We start from the raw sequence: 23,975 nt of genomic DNA, 5'->3' as shown, positions 1-23,975 counted from the left end.
CTCAATTTACACGCATTTTGTGCTGCATTTCATTTAAATGGCTTTCCTCTAATTTCATTAAAGATATATTTCTCATTCAAATAACTCAATTCTTGCAAGGCAAAAATACATCAAATCCTCAAAATACCGTCATTAAAAATTGAAAAATATAGAAAAGTATAAAACACCATATTCAGTTAAAATACTTAAAAAAATTTTTCCAATTAAAATTAGAGTTTCTAGGCAAAAGCAACCAATTCAGCCAACGAGTAAGAATGCAAATTTTTCGGTGCACAAAAGTGAAATTTTACGTTTGGTCCTCTACGGGAAAAAGACACCGAAAAGGCAGAAAATGACTTAATTCGTTATTCTGCTAAGTTTCAAATGTAAAAAATATGGCTGCTATGATAAACAAATTAGGCTTATCCGCTATTAAACAACTTTTAAATTGTGGATAATTCTAAAGTATTGCATACAGATTAACTAAATAACTACCTTATCCAGATGATAAGAACAACATAACTGAATCCTTTTTAAAGAAAAAAGGGCAGAATTTACCAACATATAATGATAAAAAATTGAGCTCACGGAGCCGAGTATTGAAGATATTTGTTCACAATATACGTACTGCCATATAATGATGACAATGCCTACCGAGGGACAAATATGCTTCACCGCATTAACATGCAGTGAAGCATATTTATCTCTCGGTAGGCATGATTTATAAAATTCCGGCAAAATGAGGCGTCCAAAGGGGCCTTTTTTTGATTTGTGTGTTACCTTTATTTATTAAATACAATGTTCTTTGCACTTAAACCATAAAATTCAGTTCAAAAGCAATATCGCAAAATAATTTTAAAATGAGCATATCTTAAGAATTTCCGACACACAGTCTCGCGAGCTGGAGATAAAGATGTTTTTTTCTGTACAACGTTGCCATTGCTCGCTTTGAAACCATTGATTTTGTTAATGAAAAATCGTTAACGTGCTACAAAACATTAAATCGAAAATAAAACAAGTTCCAAATTAGGGCTTCCAGACGCCCATATTCGGTGTAGGATTACGTTATCACAATGCGAGAAACATACATACGTTTATTTATTTATATTCCTCATTATTTAATTTCTTTAAATATAACATAGAGAGACAATGTTTGGTGGCAGCTATTTGAAAAGTGATTCGCCGTTTATAGTGAATCGACGTAAAATGATTATATATATAATTATTAATTTAGTTATAAATATATCCACGTATCACTGTATCTCATTGCATATATTTCTATAATATTGTATTACAGTTTTTTAATTGGGAAATGAAACAATGGGCACACATCACATCAGCTTGTTTAACAATATGAAACTTAAGAAATGTAGTGCCAAAGGATGGTACGTTCTAGCATCTGCTTAACTTTTATCTGCAATGCACTAAACGAAACTTAAACAAAACCCTAATTTTCAGAAAGATTAACACTAAGTAAAAACATTACATAAAAAGCAAGCAAACCGAACAAGGTGCTTGCAAGTTAGGAATTTAACACAGAGTTCAAATTTTCCATACTTGCTCTCTCCTTAAAGCTAGCTTATATAATTTAGTGAAGAAATAATAATATACGAATACTGCGTTGACCACTTCTTTACAATACTTTGGATGATTTCTGTATTTCTCAGAATATAATACATCAATATAAAAATATAATACGTTTTACAAAAGATGAAATCCATAACAAAACAAATTCCAAATTTGGGCTTCCAGATGCCCATTTTGGAGGAGGATTTCGCTATTCAAAATTATATGGCTCTAGGTACCGTTGTTTTATCACAACGCCAGAAACATGCATACATTTATGAAGGTTCTTCGTTATTTAATTTCTTTAAATATAATGCAGGACGATAATATTTGGGAGCAAAAATTTGAAAATTGAAATAACATTTATAATGAATCAACGCAAACTGCGAAAACGAAAATAATAATCCTTCTGGGCAAACTGCCAACTTTGAACTAAAAATAATAATAATGCTAATTTTAGTTCGGTAAATTTAGAAAATATGATCCTGATAGCACACTTGATGCTTAAACAAACGAATTCGAGAGCAAAAGTTTGGACATTAAAAAATGTGTGGCTATATTATTTTAGAATCATTTGACTGTTTACTCGCTTTTTTGGAAAAGTTTGTAGACCTCATTTGATAAATTTGTTAGAAATATTTCTGACACAAGAATGTTTCTGAAAATATTTTAATCGTTTGCAACATTTATATTGAAAAAAAAAAGAACATAAAAAATTAACATTTTTTTTTCAGTTGTCTTCCTTTAATTCAACAGTTTATATTCAGTTTTATCATTTGGCAGCAGGAGTAATAAATGTTTACTTTTAAACAGAAACCAATTACTTATGTGCTTATATTCCACTATTATGCTTTATTGAGATATGTATACATTTCGCACTTCGTTTTACTAAGAAAATGTCCTATGAGGTATTAAGAACGCATGGTAAAATTTTAGATAAATTTCTTACTTTTATTTAGTTTCTTTTTTTATGACAAAAAGTGAGTAAAATGCTTTTGTTTTGTGAAGAAATGGGGGATATATTCGAAATATATTAAAAGTGTCCATTGAACGAAATTCAAGACATCACTGGTTTTTGCCAAGCATTAAATTTGAGATTTCTCTGCACTGCAAAGCTTGGTAAATAAATTACCCTAAAATATATTATCTGAAAAATAAGCAATATCTTTGGGCAATGTTTGACTAAATATCTTCGTTCATAGTCAGTATCTTCCTTCCTTGTTTCATAACCATGACAAACAAAAATTCATTAGTACGCCCTTTCCTAAATTGATTGGTCATATATGTGTTAACACATTGTAATTATTTTACATTCATGCAACATTATCTTTGCTTACGAGCAAGCAATCAAAGAATGCTAGAAAACATCAAATATTTGTCTGAACTTTTGGTTAGCAGTGTATTATACAAGCAAACAAATATTAACTTAATTATACGTAGTTGCAGAAAGTCTGTGGGAGAGAACAAGTTACTTACAATGCATGGATTATACATTATGGCTGCAAATAATGAGTTTGTCTAATCTTTCAACTTACATCTCTAAGACAAATATATACCAACTGGCAAGATCCTTTGCGTAACACAATAGGTGTAAAAATTGATTATGGCAAAGCACGCGTGGAGACTGCTTTCTTGGAAGAATTTTTAAGGGAAACTTAGTATATTCTCTAAAAAGAGGAAATATCATGAAAACGCCCATGCCATCCGCTCGTCTGTCTAGAATCGAGCTCAATGTTCAGTATCATTATTGTTCGGTATTACGCATCATTATTGCTCGTTAACCAGTGTTCAGCATCATTATTGTTCGCCTGCTCATAAGTCAGTGCACCTGGATAGCACATCAACACGATTTTCACACCATCTCAATATAAATTTGAAAGTTTTATTCTTTTGCAACTAGTTGAATTTCAACTGCAATCAACGTTCCCATGAATACTTTGAAAGAGAGATTAAAGGGCCGATTTCCATACCTTGATGCAGATGTAATTCTACTACACATAGCAGTACTTCCCCGTAACCTGACATACGTCTACACTAGGTCTTGAGCAGAGAAATTTCCTAATTAAATACCAAAGGATCAAGGATTATAAATTTCGAAGCACCTAATCCCTTAAGGATCGTTTCACTCCACATCAGATATTCAAAAAGTGAAAGGGGAAAATAGACAAGAGCTAAAAATGGGAAAATTGATTGTGAATTATTACTTTATTGTTGGTTATTATCACTTTATTGTTGGTCTGCTGCTCTTTACCAGCTCAAATGAAGTTAGAGATAACCGATACTTTGACACATATGTGATTATATTGAGTTTCTAATTTTTAGGTAGTACTTGGCAGTAACCTTAGATTATCCAACTGTGGGCGTTGTGGTGAGAAGTCCGTTACTGAGTTCTCATGCCGAAAGAACTTAAATGCGAGTAAGGGCGTGGGAATGTTTAATGTTGTATTGTAATAAGTTTGTGGAAACATTTGTGATTTTATTCATTCGTGCAAGCATTTTATTTAATTGTATATGAACGAGTTCTGACGAAATATCGCCATACCTTTATTATTTAATTATTGGCACTTGTTGCAGACGTAAATATGATCTAATCAGAAAATAATCAAGCATCTGAATCAGTCACCCATCTTACATCGTCACACACATTCTAAATCAGATTTCTGAATTACCTTCCTAAAAACTTTTGCGGTGAAAAGGAAACAGAAGAAACATTTCAAGCACAAATTAAAGCACCAGAAAGAAGAAAAACATACGTATTTTATTCCAAAAAAGCATCACTCTGCTTTAAAGAAGCAAAGCAGTTTGATTAAATTACATATATGAAATCTAACCAATTGCACTGGCGTTTCCAATTTTCAAATAGATGAAGCACAGGAGCATATGAGAAAACTAGTGAGTAACACATTGGTTATAATATTTATAATCTAAAACTGTGAATGTAATTTTACATATCGATAATGTCATCGAATGAAAACGTGTTTCAATTTCAGACGCATTTCATTAAGAAACATAAAGTATTTTTATAATTTTAAGAACCCTGCTTCCGAAGAATTTGACAGCCCAGCCTATATAAGCTCCATTCATTTGTTTAAAAGTTAGTAAAGGGTTTTGACACCACCTCTGAATACATCAAAAGGACCAATTCCCCCATACACTGCTCTGAAGCTTTGGCGATCCCTTCGTGGTGACCAAAATATTGGGTCATTTGCCATTAAGTTCAATGGGTTTTTGATCGGATGTAAACATTTTGTGATTATGTCTCAAATATACATATAAATGCATATATTTTCTTTTCCTACTGTAGTTCAGAGTCCAAAGTATATGCAAAGAATGCATTTTTAAAGAACATTTCATTCCGAACGGAATCAAATGCTATACGTTCCACTGAATAGTTTGCTCAGAACGGTTTAACTTGAATGAAATATTTTCACAAGTTTCGTAAATTACATTAAAAAAAATTAAAGCAATTCGATTTTATTCGGTTAAGGATTACAAAAATTAAGGTTAAAGTTTATTTATAGTTAATATTAAAATTATGCATTATTTCTTTTCTATTTCCAGAGCTTCTTTCTAAAATACTTTCTCAAATATGACATGATGTTTTAGCTTCTGAGGCATCTTTTAAACTGAAAAATCCAAGTCAGTTTATAATTAATGCTCTATTCGGTCCATTTCAAATTAAAGCACTGTTTATTTAAATATTATTTAAATCTTGTAATTGAGTTATTATGAAACTAGAACGCCCGTCGGTCATCCCATTGGCTAGTACAGTTACACAAGCAACCAATAAACTGGACAAACAGACACTTAAGCCGCATATATATATATATATGGGTTGAAGTAACATTACCTCCTTCGAAACGGCTGACTCCCGGGCTGAGCGAAGCACACCGTTGGATTCCGCAGGTCCGTGGCACGCCATTTTAACCATTCGCGTCTTCGTGGGACTTTAATTAGCCGAGATATTAAATAAAAACTAATTTTCCCCTACGTTTTCTCTGCATTTTCCACTTTCTTTCTTGGGTTTTCCCTATTAGACGGATTTGGCTACGTGTCAAATTATTTTTTCTCGAATATCTACGGCACGGCGCCGAATTGAAATTCGAGACGCGTATCCTCGGATTCCACAAAATTCTCCGAATCCATCGATACCGTTCTCATCTTAGTACGACATTAATTGGCAGAGATAGTAATTAAAAACTGCTGAAACGTTAATTTCTGCGCTCATTTTTCCATGTGGCAACAATTAAATATCGACGACACACACTTTAGCCGCTTATATATATAAAAAGATGTAAAGGGAATAATTCTTTTATTTATACTTATCAGATTTTTTAGTCCTAAATTTAACAATACATACTGTAAAAATCTTCTTTATCACTTTCTTAAGTACAGATCTGATGGAATGTGCTTTAAAATACCTTTTAACAGATTGCTTTCCAGCACGAACAATTCTTGCTTAAATAGTTTTATAACATATTTGTCAACAGGATTTCAATTTATGTTTACAATTCAGTATTAATGTAATTATATATTTAGATAATATCTGTAATTATTATAAATGCAGATACATTTAATAATTAGATTTCTTCACAGTAACTGTCACAGTTGTTTATAAATGAATAAATCCTTCATTTCAAATATATTTATAAATAATTTAATAAATATCTACGTATTTCGTTAAAGGCAGATACATGCTTTTTGCGAGCACATGCATAAGTACCTATACATATTTCATATTTTTCATTTCCGGCATGTGAAAATCTTTAATTTCTGTGCATTTACTATGTTTTTTTTTAGTAAAAAGTACATGCTAAAATTATATGTGGATATGAAAAAAAAATATTTTATTTAAAACATTTTGGCTTTTGGAACATAAAATAAAAGTAGCGAATACTCTATCAAGGGTATCGAAAAATGTATACAATGTTAAAGGTACGGTCAGGTATTTTTCATTCTTTAAGCATAACATTTTTGCTAGAATCTCTATTTTTGTAGTTAAACAGCCTAGAATTTTATAAAACAAATTTATAATCAACATCGCTGTTGTTAGTTTTCGAAAAATAACCAAGATGTGTGGTTTGCGTAAATATCACTAAACTATACAAATTGCTATTATCCATAACACTAGGAATGTTTCATTGAAGCGGAAGTGTCCCGTTTTTCGATTTGTATGGAACTGTCGTGTGTCGAAATAATATTAGAGCGTTGTCAAGCAAGCTTCTGAATGTAAACAAAAAACACCTCATCTGGTGACCGAAGCTTCGGAGCAGTGCTTCACTTCTAGTGCCAGTTTGTCCACTCCTTTCTTTCTTACCTCCATGGAGTACTCACGTTCAAAATTAAGCGGCGAACTGGGCAAAGTCGTACAGTCATCCGTATGGTGTCAGTGATTCTTGCCAAAGACAAGCGCCATCTTGAATCCTTGCCACCATGAATTTCGTGGGCTTGATCTCATTCAGACATGCAGCGAGACAAACTGCTTGTTTTAATGATTCCCGGCGCCTTTTCGACTCGGCGCCTCTCGACATTGCACCTATTATCGGCGCAGGCCTGACTCGCTAGAAAAGTTGTTCTCATACAATTTTTGAGTTTGGTTAATATCCTGACCTGTAGGGCTTTTGTCCTGGTAAGGGTCGGCAGAAGCCGCCTGACTGCTGTTAGTTTCTACAGTCTGATTGTTTTTCTTTTGAAGGGCTTGCGTAAAACTTGTACCAGGCCCAATGTTGGATATTTTGGGATTTTTCTTGTATTTTGGAATTTTCGAGCAACTCCTATACGAGGCTACATGGGGACCAGAACAATTTCCACTCTTAGCGGTATCTGTGCGACCCTTGTCCCAATTACCAGTTTTATGAAATCCTGCACACTTCACACAACGAGGTGCGACGTGCCAGTTCTCGGAAGAATGTTGCCATTTCTGGCAATTGTGATATTGGGGTACCTGGGTTTTGGAGGTATATTTCTCCACAGTGATATTAAAGTACATAAGGTGCTTTACATGATAAATGCTATCAATTTTATCGTTAGGAAGTAACTGAGCCTGAAAAAGTGACAAAGTAACTTTGGTTTTTGTACTGTGTTATTAGTTGTATAACTTTGTGTACGTTAAATCAGAGGTCACTTACTGATTCGGAAATAGTTGTGACATTAGAATCAGAGGGCAAACCTCTTAACAGAACTTTAACTGGCCTTTTATGCCTAGAATTTCCGACATAGTGTTCAATGGAGTGTTCCAAGAAATAACTGCTAATTTCCTGTAGTCATCAGTTTAACTAGGTTCAACCTTTAGGAATTTACCGTTAAGGCGGCCAATGAAGTTGCATTGCGGTCGTTTTTCCGCTAAAGATTTTAAAACTTCGTAATAAGAAGTGCCCTGTGGGGATCTAACGACGATAGGGGTGATTTACGGGGATTGTTATTACCCTGAACAGCAGAGTTAACAGAGGAATTATCGCTATTCACATTACTACCATCTGCATTATTAACAAAGGCAGAATTTACATTTTCATGATTGGCATCATTACATACATTATAATAAATGATCTTTACTTAATATGTTTCACAAACAATAATCACTTAACACAGGGACTATATTCCTTCACTTCACAATAAACTGTCTCACATGACATCTGTCAAGGTGACTGAAGGAACTATAATTTAGGTCTGGTTCAGGTATGGCAGTTAAAGACTATCCTATTAGGAAATGACCAGGTGTTAATGTAGTTAAATCATTTACACTAATTATAAATAAGATGTCTGCGATGCGAAATAATTGATACAAAATAAGCGAGCCATTCTACATGGCTGTCACAAACACAATTCCATCAATCAATTATGTTGTTGCCACACATAAAGTTCAAAACTAAAGGAAGAAAAACAAAAGAAATTTACGCTGTTTGCAACAATAAAATGAAGCAAACGATACTAATATTAACATCCTGGCCCTCGTTGAAATCCCAGGGGATTTCAACACTTGGAGCATTTCGAAACGTCTTAGTCTGTAATAAAAGATAAACATAAGAAAAATAATACAAAATATTATATGCGAAGCAGTTCATAGATTTTAGTCTGAATAGGAAGATGACACAATTTCACGACTGGTCGTTTTATGACACCACGGCCAGTTTTAATACTAACAACTCTGACTCTATTATCTGAGCCCGGATGAACAGCAATTATTCTCCCTAACCTCCATTTAAGAGGCGGAAGATTGTCTTTTTTGATGAGGACTAAATCACTGACTTCTAAATTGTTTTGACATTTTTGCCATTTAGGTCTTTGCTGAAGCTGAGACAGGTACTCTCGACTCCATCTTTTTCAGAAGTGCTGAAAAATAAACTGTCTCACATGCCATCTGTCAAGGTGTTTGAAGGAACTATAATTTAGGTCTGGTTCAGATATGGCAGTTAAAAGACTATCCTATTAGGAAATGACCAGGTGTTAATGCAGTTAAATTATTTGGATCAGCCGATGTTGGACACAATGGTCTAGAGTTGAGACAAGCCTCAACCTGCGATATCAAGGTCTGAAATTCCGGATAGGTCAGCAGTTCGTTTTAGATGTAATTTCATTGACTTTACTGCCGTTTCCCATAGTCGAACAAAATGGGGAGGTGATGGTGGTTTGAATATCCATTTTATTTCCTCCAAAGACAAAAATTTGTGAATTTCTTGATTTTGCTTACATTGCAAAAAACATTTTCTGATTTCTTTGTCTGCACCTTTAAAGTTAGTACCGCAGTCACTGTAAATATCAAATGGTTTCCCTCTTCTTACAATAAATCGTTTCAATGCACTTAAAAATGCCTTTGTTGACAAATCTTCTACCACTTCAAGATGTACTGCCTAGATTACAAAGCGTACGTAACATTTAAATGATTTTTGTCCACGTCCTGCACGATATTTAATCATGAATGGTTCAGAAAAATCTATTCCAGTTCGATGAAATGGTAGCGATTGTGTTACTCTAGATTCCGGTAGATCAGCCATTATTTGACTTGCAGTTTTAGGTTTAAGTTTGCAAGACGTGATACAAGATCTTACTACTTTTCGGATAGCAGATCTAGCAGCAATGATCCAAAATTGCTGTCGAATTAAAGATAGAAGGAATAGGAAAATCATTCTTTGATGAAAGTTCAAGCATTTAAACACAGATGCTGAAATTAGTCCATTTAAGCAATAATGCTTTCGTAAATACATAAGTAGGTGGCGGCTGAAATTTTACACACAGTTGGCAGCTACGTGAGCGTTCATACAGCAGGAGAAACAAGAACATCTTAAAGTCACATGAATTAAAGTCAGATTCAGATTGGTCCTTGCATTAAGCAGGGCGGTCATGATGATGAGACGCAAAAAGCTGATATCTAAAATACTTGTAACTTTTAACAATTTAGTATTACTGAAAATCATTTTTCTATCCCCCTTTTAAGATTTTTAAATGGTAAAAAGAATTAAAAACTGAAACACTGAGACGTGATAATTTTCTTTTGCAGGTAAACATTTATGCGGCCACGTGTGCCTCGTCATCTAATGGGAATTTAGCTGGGATTATTCTGATTGAACTTCAGAGGGTAAGTAATTTACACGTTCATAAATATTTAAATTACACAGTTCCATGGCTTTTCAAAATCAAAGTCCGTTGAAGATACGCGAAAACCACATTTTAAAATAACACTAAACTTGGCTAGATATAAAACGGTGCCCAGGTCGCTTTGGCAAGATGATTTATGAAAATCACAAAGTCCTTAGTGCAAAACACTAAACACAAACTTGATAATAAGTGAGTAAATAAGATACGAAAAGATACAAAATATTTACAATATCACCACCATCGTGGGTTGTGGTGGATTGAGTGTGGGCGTTTTCCTACACTCTCCTGAGCGGGATCGTAGGTAGTACAGAGGCTGTTCACACATTTTTTAGACGAAAAATATTGTATTCACAAAGCTAAATTACATAATATTCTTGCGTTTTAAATGTTTTATTTGACATTCCTTATTCCGAACTATCTTTCGACACCACAATTTCCAGGATAATAATGCCTTTTGAAGTGGCAGAAGAGATATTCTATCATATTCCTCCCGAACAGCTTTCCACAGTCCTGTTAGGGTTTTGGGACAACGTTTGGATAATGCAGTTTTAAAAGTCCGAAAGCACAAAAATCCATAGGTGACACATCGGGAGATTTAGTAGGGATATCAGTGAAAGGTATGGCCTTGATACCAGTTTTTCGTTCCATTTCTTATAGGAAATTTACAGTGGATTTTGATGTGGGACTGCTAGCTTTGTCCTGATCGAGTCTCACAGATTGATAGCGCTGTGAGTAAAGCGATGGTATTTCATTCAGAAAAATTGGCGATAAAATATGTTCCTGATAGTATTTGGAGTTAATCTTTACATTTTTTTTTTTTTTGCACTCTCTTTATTTTTAACTTGCCATTATAAGAAAAACCAGCAACAATCATGAATACCTTAGAAAAACTTTCTTTCGATTCTTTGAACCATGTACTTAAATTTTTTCTGCCCTTTTATGCTAATAAATGGCTCTTTTTTTGTTACAATCATTTAAATACACCCATGCTTCATCTCTTGGGACAATTGTTTTCCATTTTTCTTTGGATAAGTGTTTCTAATATAGAATTCTGCAGCGTGTCCGGCGTTGAGCGATATGCTTTGGAAGAAGACGATGCACATTGCGTTTCTTCGCTTTCTTAAGATTTCAATCAATGTTTATCATTTTGTTTACAGTGGACACCGAGCATTTTAATGATTCTGCAATTTTTGACTAGGGGAATTTTCTTTTAACATTAAACAACGTACCTTTGCAATAGTCGAAGATGTCCGTTTTTTTCCTTGGATACTTGTTTGGAATTTTCGTCCCACTTGAGGCTCCAATTTGAAGTTTTTTTTTTCCTTTCTTGTTGATAATATTACCTATCGACGCTTTAGATATCACAAACCCATGACTCTCACATCGTTTTTGAATAACGGAGAATGCATATTTCTCTTCGGAAAGAGCGTCAATGTAGCCTTCGAACCACTGCTTTGTTAAATTCGCCATTGTGAATAAAAACAAAACTTTAAAGACACAGACAATAATTTTGACTTTTAAAAACATAGTTCAATTGCAATTACTTCTTTTCCGCAAGCGAGTTTTTTATTACCGCTTACCAAAATCGTGTAAAAAATGTGTGAACATCCTCTGTAAGATTTCTTATGGCAGAGTAAGGAGAATTTTGCGTACTTGTGAAAAAATTGTGTGCTGTGGTCAAAATCTGTTCTTGAATTGGTAGAATTTTTAACTCTTCATAGAGCTGCGAGTTTCTTATGAACCAGGGAGAGTTCGTGATAGACCGACGTACTTGTTTTGTAACACATTCATCTTCTGCCTGTCTGTTTTCATTGCTGTAGCCCAGGCCGGCACGGCATACATTAAAACTGGGCGAATTGAGATGATATAAAGTGTTCTTTTAATTTTTGAATCCAATTTAGAATTTCGTCCTAATAACGGGTAGATAGCCACGAATGCTGCGTAAGCTTTATTGGTTGTGTAAGGCACGTGATTATGAAAAAAAGAGAGTTCTGTCAATATGCACTCCAAGATATTTGTAAGAATTAACAACAGGAATTGGGATATTGTCAATTTTAACGTCAATATTAAGTGGGAACCATTTTTTATAGCGTCTGTAAATCCCTATGTTACATTTAGAAGGCTTCACTTTAATCTTCCGTAGCTTGCACCATGCATCTATTTCATTAATTTGGTACTTCAGTTTGTCTACTGCATTTTGAGGGTTTAGGGAGTTAGTTAAAACCACGGTGTCATCAGCATACTTTAAAACAGATGAAGAGAAAGGCAGTCATTGACAAAAATTCAAAATGATTTTGGTGAAGCACGCTTCCCTCTGAGACGCCTTTGTAAGTTAATTTCTTGCTGAAGCGAGAATCACCGTATCTTACTTGAAACGTTCTTCTTTTAAGAAAAGAAATAATCAGTTTTAGAAAGCTATTAGGAAGTACGCGGTTTGAGAGCATGTGCCCAAGTCCTGCATGCCACACTCGATCGAAAGCTTTTTCGAAATCGAGGTAATATGCAGCGACTGAGGTCTTTTTCTGGAAGTTTAAGCAATATATTCTATTAAGTTTAGGATTTAGTGTGTCGTAGAATGACCTCTCCTGATTCCAATTTGGTTTTCGTCAATAATTTTCAATCTTTGTAGGTGAGTAGTCAAACGGTCATTTAAAATTCTCCCGAAAACTTGTCCTATTGCCGGAAGTAAACTAATTAGCCTGTAGCTTGTGACTTCATGGTTTTTTTTTCCTGGTTTTAGTATCGTAATTATACCTGAATGTTTCCATTGCTGGGTGAAATGTGTGAGTTGAATGCATGCGTTAAAGATGTTACAAAGTAGCGCAATGTAGTTTCTTGGCAGCGCTTGCAGAGCGTCATTGTTTACGTTTTCGTACTCTCTTGCCTTCCGTTTTTTGAGTTTTTACTTCCTTGTACGACGTAAAAAGCAAGTAATGTAATCGCGAAAAGTTTCAGTCGGTATATTTCAACGAAATATTCATTTTGACCGCTTTCGAATACAATTTAACGATGTTTCTGCTTGCTATCTGTACGTAAGGACAGAATAAAAGACTCTTTTCCTCCAAAAAAATTATAAAACTGCTTTAAAATGAATTCTGAAGAGAATTTTTCGTGGCGTCTATACGCACGTGGCGTCTGTACGCAAAACTAAAAAACGAGTAGCGTCAGAACGTTGAAATTTTGTATATAGGACTACTATAACATGTAGATGTGCACCTCGTATTTTGGTTGCAATCGGCGGCGCCAAACGTATATAAATATATTTATAAATATATCCACTCTGTTACCCGGCTCAGTGATCTCGGTTTCTTTACACTTATATGTTTGTAAATTGTACATTTTTTGCTTTAAAAGTGATTGAATTGTGTTGTTCTTATTTTCCGGGTCAGGTTTTTATGCCTTTCGTAAATCTGTATGCAATATTTTTAGAATTATGAACAATTTTAAAGTTGTTTAAGTGCCGCTAAGCCTAAATGTTTTTTTTTTTTTTTGAGGGCGGCCATTGCTTGTTTACATTTGAAACAGTAAAGTAGTGGATTTGTTGCCAATCTAGAGAAATGTAGATTCGCAACAACAAAGATAACGCCTTCATTTATTATTGCGAATTAAATCATCTTAATCCTTTCTGGAATTTTTTCGAGGAAATAAGTGTTAAAGATTTACTTAATTTTTTGTAATTTAGTTTTTAATAATTAGTAATTTAATTTTTATTAGTTAGTAATTTTTAATACAGATATTTTGAGTTTTTATGTATTTTTGCCTTGTCGCGAAGTGAGAACTGAATTAATTGAATGAAAAATACTCAATCGTCTGTGAAAAACTGTTACTTTTTTGTTTTGTTTGCTTAATTTCTTTTATACATCGTTGCGCCAGAGTGTCTCTATGGTAGACAAATAGAGTGAATTTTAAAGAATGCATTTATTCTATTGTGGTTTATGCGGTGTCGGCAAAGTAGATTTAATTAAATACAATAAGTTTAAACGAAATGAAAAAAATGAGTATAATTTAATATTCCATACAAGGAAGTCATGTGGTGTACACATCAGATTTTTTAATAATGATTTGAACTTCGTTTGGAGCTTAACTTCTTCCTCGTGTTCGGAATATTTTTCTTCGTGTTTATTGAAAATTTTACCCAAGTTGCTTGCTTGAACTTCTGCTATGTCGGATTCGGAGTAGAATGTGTGACTCATGTAGTCGATAGGATGCAGATGTTGCGCTCGGGTATTTTGGAGGCATTTTGCGATTTTCCAAACTACATTTGGTTCTGAATCCATGTTTTCAAGGAGGTTACCCTAACTTCTGGATCTATGGTTAGTAATTTCTTGTTTAATCTTTCTCAAAAGATAATTGAAGTGTGCTTTATGTCTTGGGTTTCTTGTCATTTGCCAATTTTTTCTTCTATTATTTCGTTGCTTAATTAGATTTAAAATGTATTCCGGAAGGTTTTTGCTATCTTTTTCTTACTGATGAAGGTAGCGTTTTTATTGGCGTCTGAATCTTGGTATTAAGATTATGAATTGCGTTTTCTAATTCAGCGCAATTATTTATTGAGATTCTGCAGGGAATGCTAATCATGTGATGTTTGAAAATTTTCCAATTAACCTTTTGTTGGGTTTTTTGCAGGGGTGGATAGAATCCATAAAAGTCAAATAGAACGGGTCTATGATCAGAAGCTCAATCATCTTTGGTCCAGATCTTACTCAATCTTACTTCCAGATAAGGTGTTGCTGAAATATTTTTCATGATAGTGATATGCTTTGCTGTCGTTGTGGTGATATCTTGTAGGAATATCTGGAGCAAGTATTCTAATATTTTTCCTTTGGGAGTAATCTCTAAAAATTTGGCCATTTCTGTAATGCTTCTGCTGTTCCAAATGTAGTGTTTCGCATTTACGTCGCCCGCTACTAAGGTGGGAAAATTAAAGTTTGTAATTTTATGTAAGTTCTGTACTGTGAATGCATTATTTGAAGGGCTGTAAGCAGCAATGATGAGGTAAGGCTCGTTGAATCCTGTGTAAATTACTGCAGCCGTTTTTTCTAAATTTCCAGTATTGGGGATTTTTGAATCTGGTGTCATTGATATGATTTTTAATGATTAAGGCACCTCTATTATGACTTCGGTCTCCACCTCTATTATGACTTCTTGTCTCCACCTCTATTATGACTTCGGTCGTCGCGAAGAACGCTGTATCCAAGAATATTTGTTCTATTGCTTGGTTTTAAGTGCATCTCGTTGATCATCTTACCATCAACATTATATTTTCTCAAGTAGTTAATTATTTCTTGAAGACAACTGTAAACGCCGTTTGCGTTAAAATCTGAGATTCTTAGAAAGCTTGTGCTAGCTGAAATCAGGTCCGGGTTACGTAAAATGTATCTAACATCGAAACTTGCATTTACTGAAGAAATTTGAACAGCGAAACTGATTTCGATTCGATGATGTTATGGATTTTTATAATTATATGTACACTTTGATTTTATATTAATCAAAAATTACGTATAACCAATTTGATACTAACTAGTTTTTGTGTATTCTGTTGCGCTATACGTATTTTAAAATTAACAAACTTTATGTCTTGAAAATAGGAAACTATTTTTTTTTAAATGAAACTGCGTTGCCAATTGAAGGCAGAGTGGTGGCTTTGGAATAAATTTTAGTTTCCCTTTATCTACTGTTCAGATTTGTTCTTAAATTGTTTTTCCTTTTGTTGAATTTAGCAAAAGCTCACAGGAACCTAATTCAGAAATTTCAAAAAGCACGTGTTGTGACGCGAGTTAACACTTGATATAAAACTGACGAAATTTTATGGAAATTCTAAAATCATTATCTAGGAATGTACTCACGAGAACGTCCACAAATACACATTCTTCAAGTGAAGCAAAATTAGCAGTTTGAAAATAAAAAGAAATGTTTAATTATGTTTGATTCAGGAACGATGTCCTAAAGCCCGACAGAAAGCTTATCAATTACATTATTTAAATAGCAATAAAGGCTTCCTGTTAAACTTTTAAATGTTAAAACGTAGGTAAACTTAATGTATCAATTATTAATACAGTTGTGTCAGCTAGTTTTCTACATTTTTTAACTTCCCGAAGATCTGTTCTTTTTTTTTTGTGGTTCCACCTGGATCAAACTACCAGTATTCTGCAGTTTTACCTCGCGGCTTCTGGTGAATCTTACGCTATAAGCAATAAAGAACTAACATTAACTTTCCTTTTGCTCCAATAATACACGAAGCTTCATATTTATCCTGGCATACAATCGAACAAACAAAAACTTTGCATGCTTGAATACTTGCTTGATAATTTCATCAACTGGCCTGAAGCGTATCCTATTCCTGATTAATTGTTTGTCACGGTAGCAGAGGTAATGATGCAACACTGGATTTCCAGTTTCGAGTAACTCTTCGGTTACATTCCGATCAAGGACGAAATTTTAGTTTGGCTGAAATTAAAGAGATCTGCAAGCTACTTGGTAACGACAAAACTCAAATGACATATGTACATTGCAAGTCAGACGGCATAAGCGATAAGCGATAGGCGACGGAGAACGTGGGCACTGTTCCTTTGCCATTACGTTAATCAAGTACAGCACCAGTTTCACCCGTATCTATAGTTGGCCAGTTGGTGTGGCCACACGAGAGCCTTGCACAAGGCTCCCAGATCCAGCGCCAGATTCACCAGCGCCTAGAGCATCCGGTGGGCAGTCGAACAGACCAATATGCCCCCAGGAGTTCACCCTCTTCCAATCGCCCGGGCCCAGCATTTATTGAAATAATATCAATCAATATATGGCCATGCAAAGGGCTTTGTCAACATGTTATCACAGACTGTTGTTATTGTTACATAGGACTTACATGACGATGACCTGCTAGACATTCTTGGATATTACCTAAATAAAACATGCATAGATATAAACATTACAATATATACAATTGTATATTGTACATTATGTCATACTTTGCGCTGTGCTGTACCTTATATTACGTCCCACATTATATATGATACTTTACGTTTGTACATTTCACTAAATTACAATGTGCGTTTTAGCATACACACATTTTACCATACTTTTCATTACTTTATACATTTGCCTTACGTATTTAAACATAAAAACATACATTGAGAACATATTATACATGTTATCAATAATGCCCTATATAAATTGTATAAACCTGATATTACATTATGCTTCATCTTACATTACTTTAGCACATTACACGTTAGGCTTTACATTTGTACATTTTACTAATTTGCATAGTATTTATATTATTTGAAACATTACATTATGCAATACTTTGCACTAAACCGTACCTTATATTATGTCACAGATTATACATAATGCCTTACTTTTGTGTGTTTCACCAGATTACAATGTACATTTTACCATATTTCTCATTATTTTATACATTTGCCTTACATATTCAAACATAGAAACATACACTGAATACATATTATACATGTTATGAATAATGCACTATTTAAAATGCATTAAAACCTTACATTTTATTATATTGCATCTTACATTATTTTAGCACATATTCAACATAGAAACATACACTGAATACATATTATACATGTTATGAATAATGCATTATTTAAAATGCATTAAAACCTTACATTTTATTATATTGCATCTTACATTATTTTAGCACATTATATGTTAATTTTCACATTTGCACATTTTACTAATTTGCACAGTATTTACATTATTTGACACAGAATACATTATGCCATACTTTGCACTGTACAATACCTTATATTACGTCACACATTATACATGATGTCAGACAGCATAATAGAGACGCTTAATTGAGCAATTTTTAATAACGTCTCGCTGGTTTCTGAAAGGACTGGGACAAAATTTTACCACCGTTCTAACTGGCCTATCGCGGTGCTGTCTATAAGAATTACGGCTATACACAATCACAGATAACTTGTGATCTCTTGATTGGTCGCCCTATGGGTGTGCCTTCATCGGCTGAGGAGTACATTCAAGATTTCGAGACCCGATACGACCCGAGACCTACATGGCATCGATTCAACGAAGAAGACGAGATGAGGTTGTGGAATCCGATTCGATGGAAAGGAGTCCAGAACTACAGACACCTTGGGCTGGTCCTTACAACCTTAAAAAGACTGAACGCGTCGTAGTTCGCATACGTAAGTCATCAAATTCTAAGCCTAACGGCTCACCAGCGGCCGAGCGGTAAAATCGCTGAACACTGGTAGTTCGGTCCGAGGTTCGAATACCGCGAACGGGCTGGCTGCATGGGCGTTTTCGTGCTTTTCCCCATGTGTAACGTGTATACGAGCCAGTTTTCCTTAGAAAGTCCTCCACGAAAGGCATCCCTCCCCTTAGGCAGATAGCCCTAGTGTGCTTTGCCATAATTAAATACACCAATCTAAACCTAACGTCGCTCCGCTCATTACAACAAGCTCACTCCTTAGTACGGCCATAGTATGCAGTGTATATAATGTAAACATTATATGATCATGGTCCTTTCCGTTTCTAACTTTGTAAATTTAATCACTCATTTATTGATTTGTATTTGATTTATTTTAAGTTACTTATTGCAATATTGTTTACGTTGTTCATTATTGTATTCTAATGTTTATTATGGCATTGATGCTTTAGTTGTAAGTGTGGCTTCCTGTTCAGGGATCGTACTGCCCGGAACGGGCAATCATGGTCCTTTCCGTTTCTAACTTTGTAAATTTAATCACTCATTTATTGATTTGTATTTGATTTATTTTAAGTTACTTATTGCAATATTGTTTACGTTGTTCATTATTGTATTGTAATGTTTATTATGGCATTGATGCTTTAGTTGTAAGTGTGGCTTCCTGTTCAGGGATCGTACTGCCCGGAACGGGCAATCCTTGGGAAGGGGGTAGTGTCACGAATTTTGTATTTAGATAGCTAATTTTAATAGAATTACAATTAAAATTACTGAATTTCCCTGCGCAATGCAGCGCAAGACAAATTTTAAGAGAAAGCTATGTCGGAAAATTAAAATCACAGGAACACATGGGGTACGTTAATCTCGTTATTCTATATTTAAATTGAGTAAATTTAATTGAACACTATGTTATCTGTAACCGTAATTCCAAACATTTTTCTATCCAGAAATCTCGAGAAGCAGAAAGTATGTGAAATAGCTCGCTCAGCCCCTTGAAAGCTACAAAAGACCGGAGAGAGAGCGTTTTAGTTAGTTGCTTAGTTATTGTTGTTGCGATTTGCTTAATTGTCCGTGAATGAGATATCTGAATTAACTTTCACTTATCTGAATTAACATCAGATAACGGTTTGCATTGCGTTATATTTTAACATTTTTAGCAGTTTGAAGTGTAACTACTGATTATACTGCGTCATATTGTGAAGACTTATACGAATATCTCTGAGGAAAATTCAAGCGTTCTGATATATTTCTTTTGATAAGAATACATCTTACTAACCTATTATCGGACTTGTATATTCATTTTATTACCAACTTGTACGCTCGCAAAAATATGTTCATTAGTAGAATAGTGTAATAGGTAATACAGCAATTTCATCCAAATAGCAATCTAAAAAATTCTTGCCGAAGTAATCTTTTGATGAACTTATTTCTCAAATTTCTGAAGAATTCCTTAAATTTCGCGAATACAAATTTTTTTTCACGTTTACCAAGTAAATTCACAAATTTTAAAAATGTGTCTTATTATTTGTTAAAATTTTCGTCATGCATTCTGCTTTATGTTTCATATTTAAATATATTTAAAACTCATTTTAATTTAAATCATGGATATAATGTATTTCAGTTTTTTATACCTCATTGCCTGAATCTTAACTCTGGTTAACATTTACTTTAATCTTGAATCACAGAAATGAGGCTGAACTGTTATGTAAGCTCTTTATTCTGATAGGTATGTAGAGATTTCCATCACTCCATATTGTGAGAGCCGTTAGTTTCTCGAAGGAGAAAAATTACTAGGAGTCTAGGTAGAAAAATTACTCAGATTGCCTGCGAATAAAGTGTTATAGATGGGGAATCTGTCTATTTGTTAACGAAGAAAATCTAAACATTTTTTCTTGCAAATTAAAGGCGTAACCCTTGTGATGCAGATAAACATTTAATAGAAGTATATCGTGAATGCTTTTAAGTCCTTGAGGTTTTTAAATATCGAAAAAAACATTCATTTATTTCCAGCAGCAAACTTGGGTTCAAAAAGCAGTGGAAACAAATTCTGAATTTTGAACGAACATAAAACAGTTTCACTCTTAGAAAATTTGTAAGAATTATTCATAACTTGCGTAAACGCCTACGTTTTCAGGCGTGCTATCCATCTTTTCTCATGCATTGATTTTCCTCAGATCAGAAACTTATGCAAATTTAAACACAGTGCGGTAGGGCTCAAAGGCTGGAATTCAGCTCGGCTTAGTGGAGTGTTCGCCACTGCCTCAATAAAAGATAGGTAGTTCCTGCAAAATCCAGCTGTGGGTAAAAAATTATATAAAGCCTGTGCTAATGGCAAGCTGCGTAAGAGTTCAACCTATCAGATACTTAATGTTCAATTAAGCTTTGTGTTCATCAATATTTGAAATGTAACTGGAAGAGAAAACAGCTTCATCTTTGTCATACTATTTTTATTACAAAAGGTCATCGATTAAGATTTATGTTGTATTTTCATATATGAACAACAAGAACGATTTAATCAGCTTTTATATGGATTTGCACCAAACTTGCTTTTTGATTACAATTAAATAGTGGTTAAGTTACTAATTCTTCAACTGGTTAAGATAATTTTGAATGTTAATCGTTAGGCTGAGTGTTCAATGAGAGTTTAGCTTTGCAATAGGGTTTATACAAATTAACCGCACCTATTTTTCAAATTAGGTTCTCGTGAGGTTCCAACTCAAGCGAACATAGTTTGCAAACTGGACTACCTCTTTCCCACGTTAACAAAAACAATATGATTATATTGATAACACACAGTAAAGTCCCTGGTCTATTTAGACTAGAACTACGTTAAGTTTTGTTTAATTTAGTTTAATACAGCGAAACACAATAGAGCTGTCTACCTATGGGAAGGCACAGCTTCGTGGAGCACTTTCTGAGCGAAATGGGATCGCATACACGTTACCCATGGGAAAAATCACGAAACCGACCTAGCAGCCAGACCATTCGTTTAAGTTCGAATCCAGGTCGCAACTACCAATGTTGAGCAATTTAACGGCTCTGTCACTGGTGTTCCTGAAACACTGTTAAGAATTAGCATTTTATAGTACGAAAAAAGAAACAGGTACCCTAGAAGCTAGTTGTCTGAATCTAGAGGTACTGAAGCAAACTTTCGAGGCCAACGAATATATTTTTCATTCCGTTAATTAGCATTATTATGACATTAATTTTTATGACAAGAATTTGCAGATATTTCAAGATGTTAATCATTTTGAGCCCAGTTTCACACTATTTTTATTTCATTTAAATTAATTGCTCCTCAAAATCTAAAAATTGTGATATAAATCTTATTCAAAGATTTGTAGATACAGATTTAAAAATATTATGACTTGGCGTTTCAATAGTTTTAAAATATTATATTTTCATAATTCTATTTTAATTTTACAACGGTTTGTGTAATGCTGATTGAAGTTTGCAAGGACTTCCGTCATTAAATCAGTGTGCACATAGAGTTGTTGTTTAACCCGTGGGCACACGCGCAGGGTATTTTCGACCCGACGCTTTCTATTGTCGGCAAATATTTTAGGAATTTCTCGTCTCTTGCAGATGCCACTTCCGGTACCTTAAGGGTGATCTAAAGGCGGTTTCTGGAAAAAAACAAACTTCGAAGACAAGATTGTTCTGTATGTGCTAGTGGGTCGGAGTCATTTTTACCCGTCACGTGTACTAACGTTTTGGAATTAGTTAACATTATGAATCTGTCTGATTACAAAAGGGAGCAGCAGAGACTTAGCGATCTTGTCGCAAATGTTTCGACCGACAGCGAGATTGAAGGAAGCCCAGATTCGGTTGAAGCCAGTGGACTTTCTGAAAGTGAACACGATACAGAAAGTGGATTTAGAGGACTCAGATTTGAGCGATGAAGACAATAACAAGGAATATTATCTCGGTAAAGATAAAACTAAGTGGATGGCAAGACCCCCTCCGACAAATGCGCGAAGAACAGCGTGTAATATTGTGTCACATTTACCGGGTGTAAAGACAAATTACAGATCCTTTACAAGTATTTTAGAATCTTTTTTAGTAATTTTTGATGATGACATTATGAATATTGATGTACAATGTACAAATATTTATACTGAGTCAATTAAAAACAAATGTAAACGTGAAAGAGATGCATTGCCAACCAGCAAAACAGAAATAAAGGCTCTTTTTGGTCTATTTTATTATGCTGACGTTATGAGAGCTGCACACTTGAGTGCAAAAGATCTTTGGTCTACAGATGGAACAGGAATGCAAATTTTTCAACTTCAATGTCCATTAACCGTTTCCATTTTCTCCTTAGGTGTCTTCGATTCGATGACATACATAGTCGTCAAGAGAGAAAAGAATTTGATAGACTAGCCCCAATAAGGAATGTGTTTGCAAGAATTGTTTATAATTTTCAAAAAGTATACTTCATTTCTGAGTACTGTACAATTGATGAGAAACTGGAGCCGTTCCGTGGAATTGCCAGTTTCGTCAATACATCAAGAGTAAACCAGCGAAATATGGCATAAAAAGTTTGCATTCTGTGATGCCCGCAATTTTTGTACACATAATCTTGGAGTTTATGTTAGTCAACATCCTGATGGACCTTTCAGAGTAAGTAATAAACCAAGTGATATTGTAAAGAGAATTGTTGCTCCAATTTCTCAAACTGGTCGTAATATAACTATGGATAATTGGTTCATGAATTTCCCTTTAGAATTGTTGGAGAAAAACAAGCTTACAACTGTTGATACAATTAGAAAGAATAAGAAAGAAATTCCTAAGGAATTTTTACCACATTAGTCAAGAGTTGTACATTCCTCACTTTTTGGATTTTATGAGAAGAAAATTGCCTTAACGTCACACGTTCCTAAGAAAGGTAAATCTGTTCTAGTGTTATCTTCATTTATTTTTGATGATAGAATTGATTCGACAACGGGTGATTTATGTAAACTTGAAATGATTACCTTTTATAACTTGACCAAAGGAGGTGTGGATACAGTGGATGAAATGTGGCCTACTAAATGGCCTACTAAATATCACAGGCATAAATTCATATACTATTTATAAATTCAACAGCGCCAATAATTTATCACGACGAAATTACTTGAAGGAACTTGCTGTTGACTTAGTAAAAGAACATCTTCTTGAGAGATCAAAGAACGCAAGTATACTTCAAACTATCAGAACTAACTCCAAAAGGCTCCTAAATTTACCAGATGACAGACCGGTAACATTTCCAAAGAAATCCTCATTTTGTCGTCGATGTGAAGAATGCCCAAAGAAATCTGATCGAAAGACTTCTTCTGTTTGTGAAGAATGCGATAAATCCTTGTGTAAAACCCATTCACTCATCATATGTTCTAATCGCTTAGCAAAAAATGGTGATAAAAATTATTTTGATGAATAAATAAAAATAATTAGCGCATCACGAAGAAAAATAAATAACCTTTAATAACTTTCTGCAATTCAGGATCTTTCCCCTAGACCAGTACCTTCTAAAATTTGCTAGTCTACTACGTAACCACTACTATAAATAACGAATGCCCGCCATTTCGCGTCAGAAGCTCGCCTTTCCTCCTGTGCGTCACATCTCGCTGTTACTTGATGTAACTTTCCTTTGTTAGAAATAGTAAGGAGGCAT

At 34.3% G+C, this 23,975-nt stretch overlaps 1 long non-coding RNA gene across 1 annotated transcript in view; it reads left to right on the top strand.

The window, feature by feature from the left end:
- The window catches only part of LOC146998788 (uncharacterized), a 166,208-nt gene that overhangs the window by 139,624 nt on the left and 2,609 nt on the right, over window positions 1-23,975 (top strand). The window contains exon 2 of the long non-coding RNA XR_015039348.1: window positions 10,040-10,117. This is a non-coding gene — a long non-coding RNA (uncharacterized LOC146998788). The remainder of the gene's footprint in view (window positions 1-10,039; window positions 10,118-23,975) is intronic.

Source organism: Stegodyphus dumicola, chromosome 2 (assembly GCF_044657685.1).
Source record: "Stegodyphus dumicola isolate Sdum_Otavi_A_Nest chromosome 2, ASM4465768v1".
In the NCBI taxonomy this organism is placed as follows: Eukaryota; Metazoa; Arthropoda; class Arachnida; order Araneae; family Eresidae; genus Stegodyphus; species Stegodyphus dumicola.
Note: the sequence above shows the minus strand (reverse complement) of the source record. Positions and strands in the feature narration are given on the sequence as shown.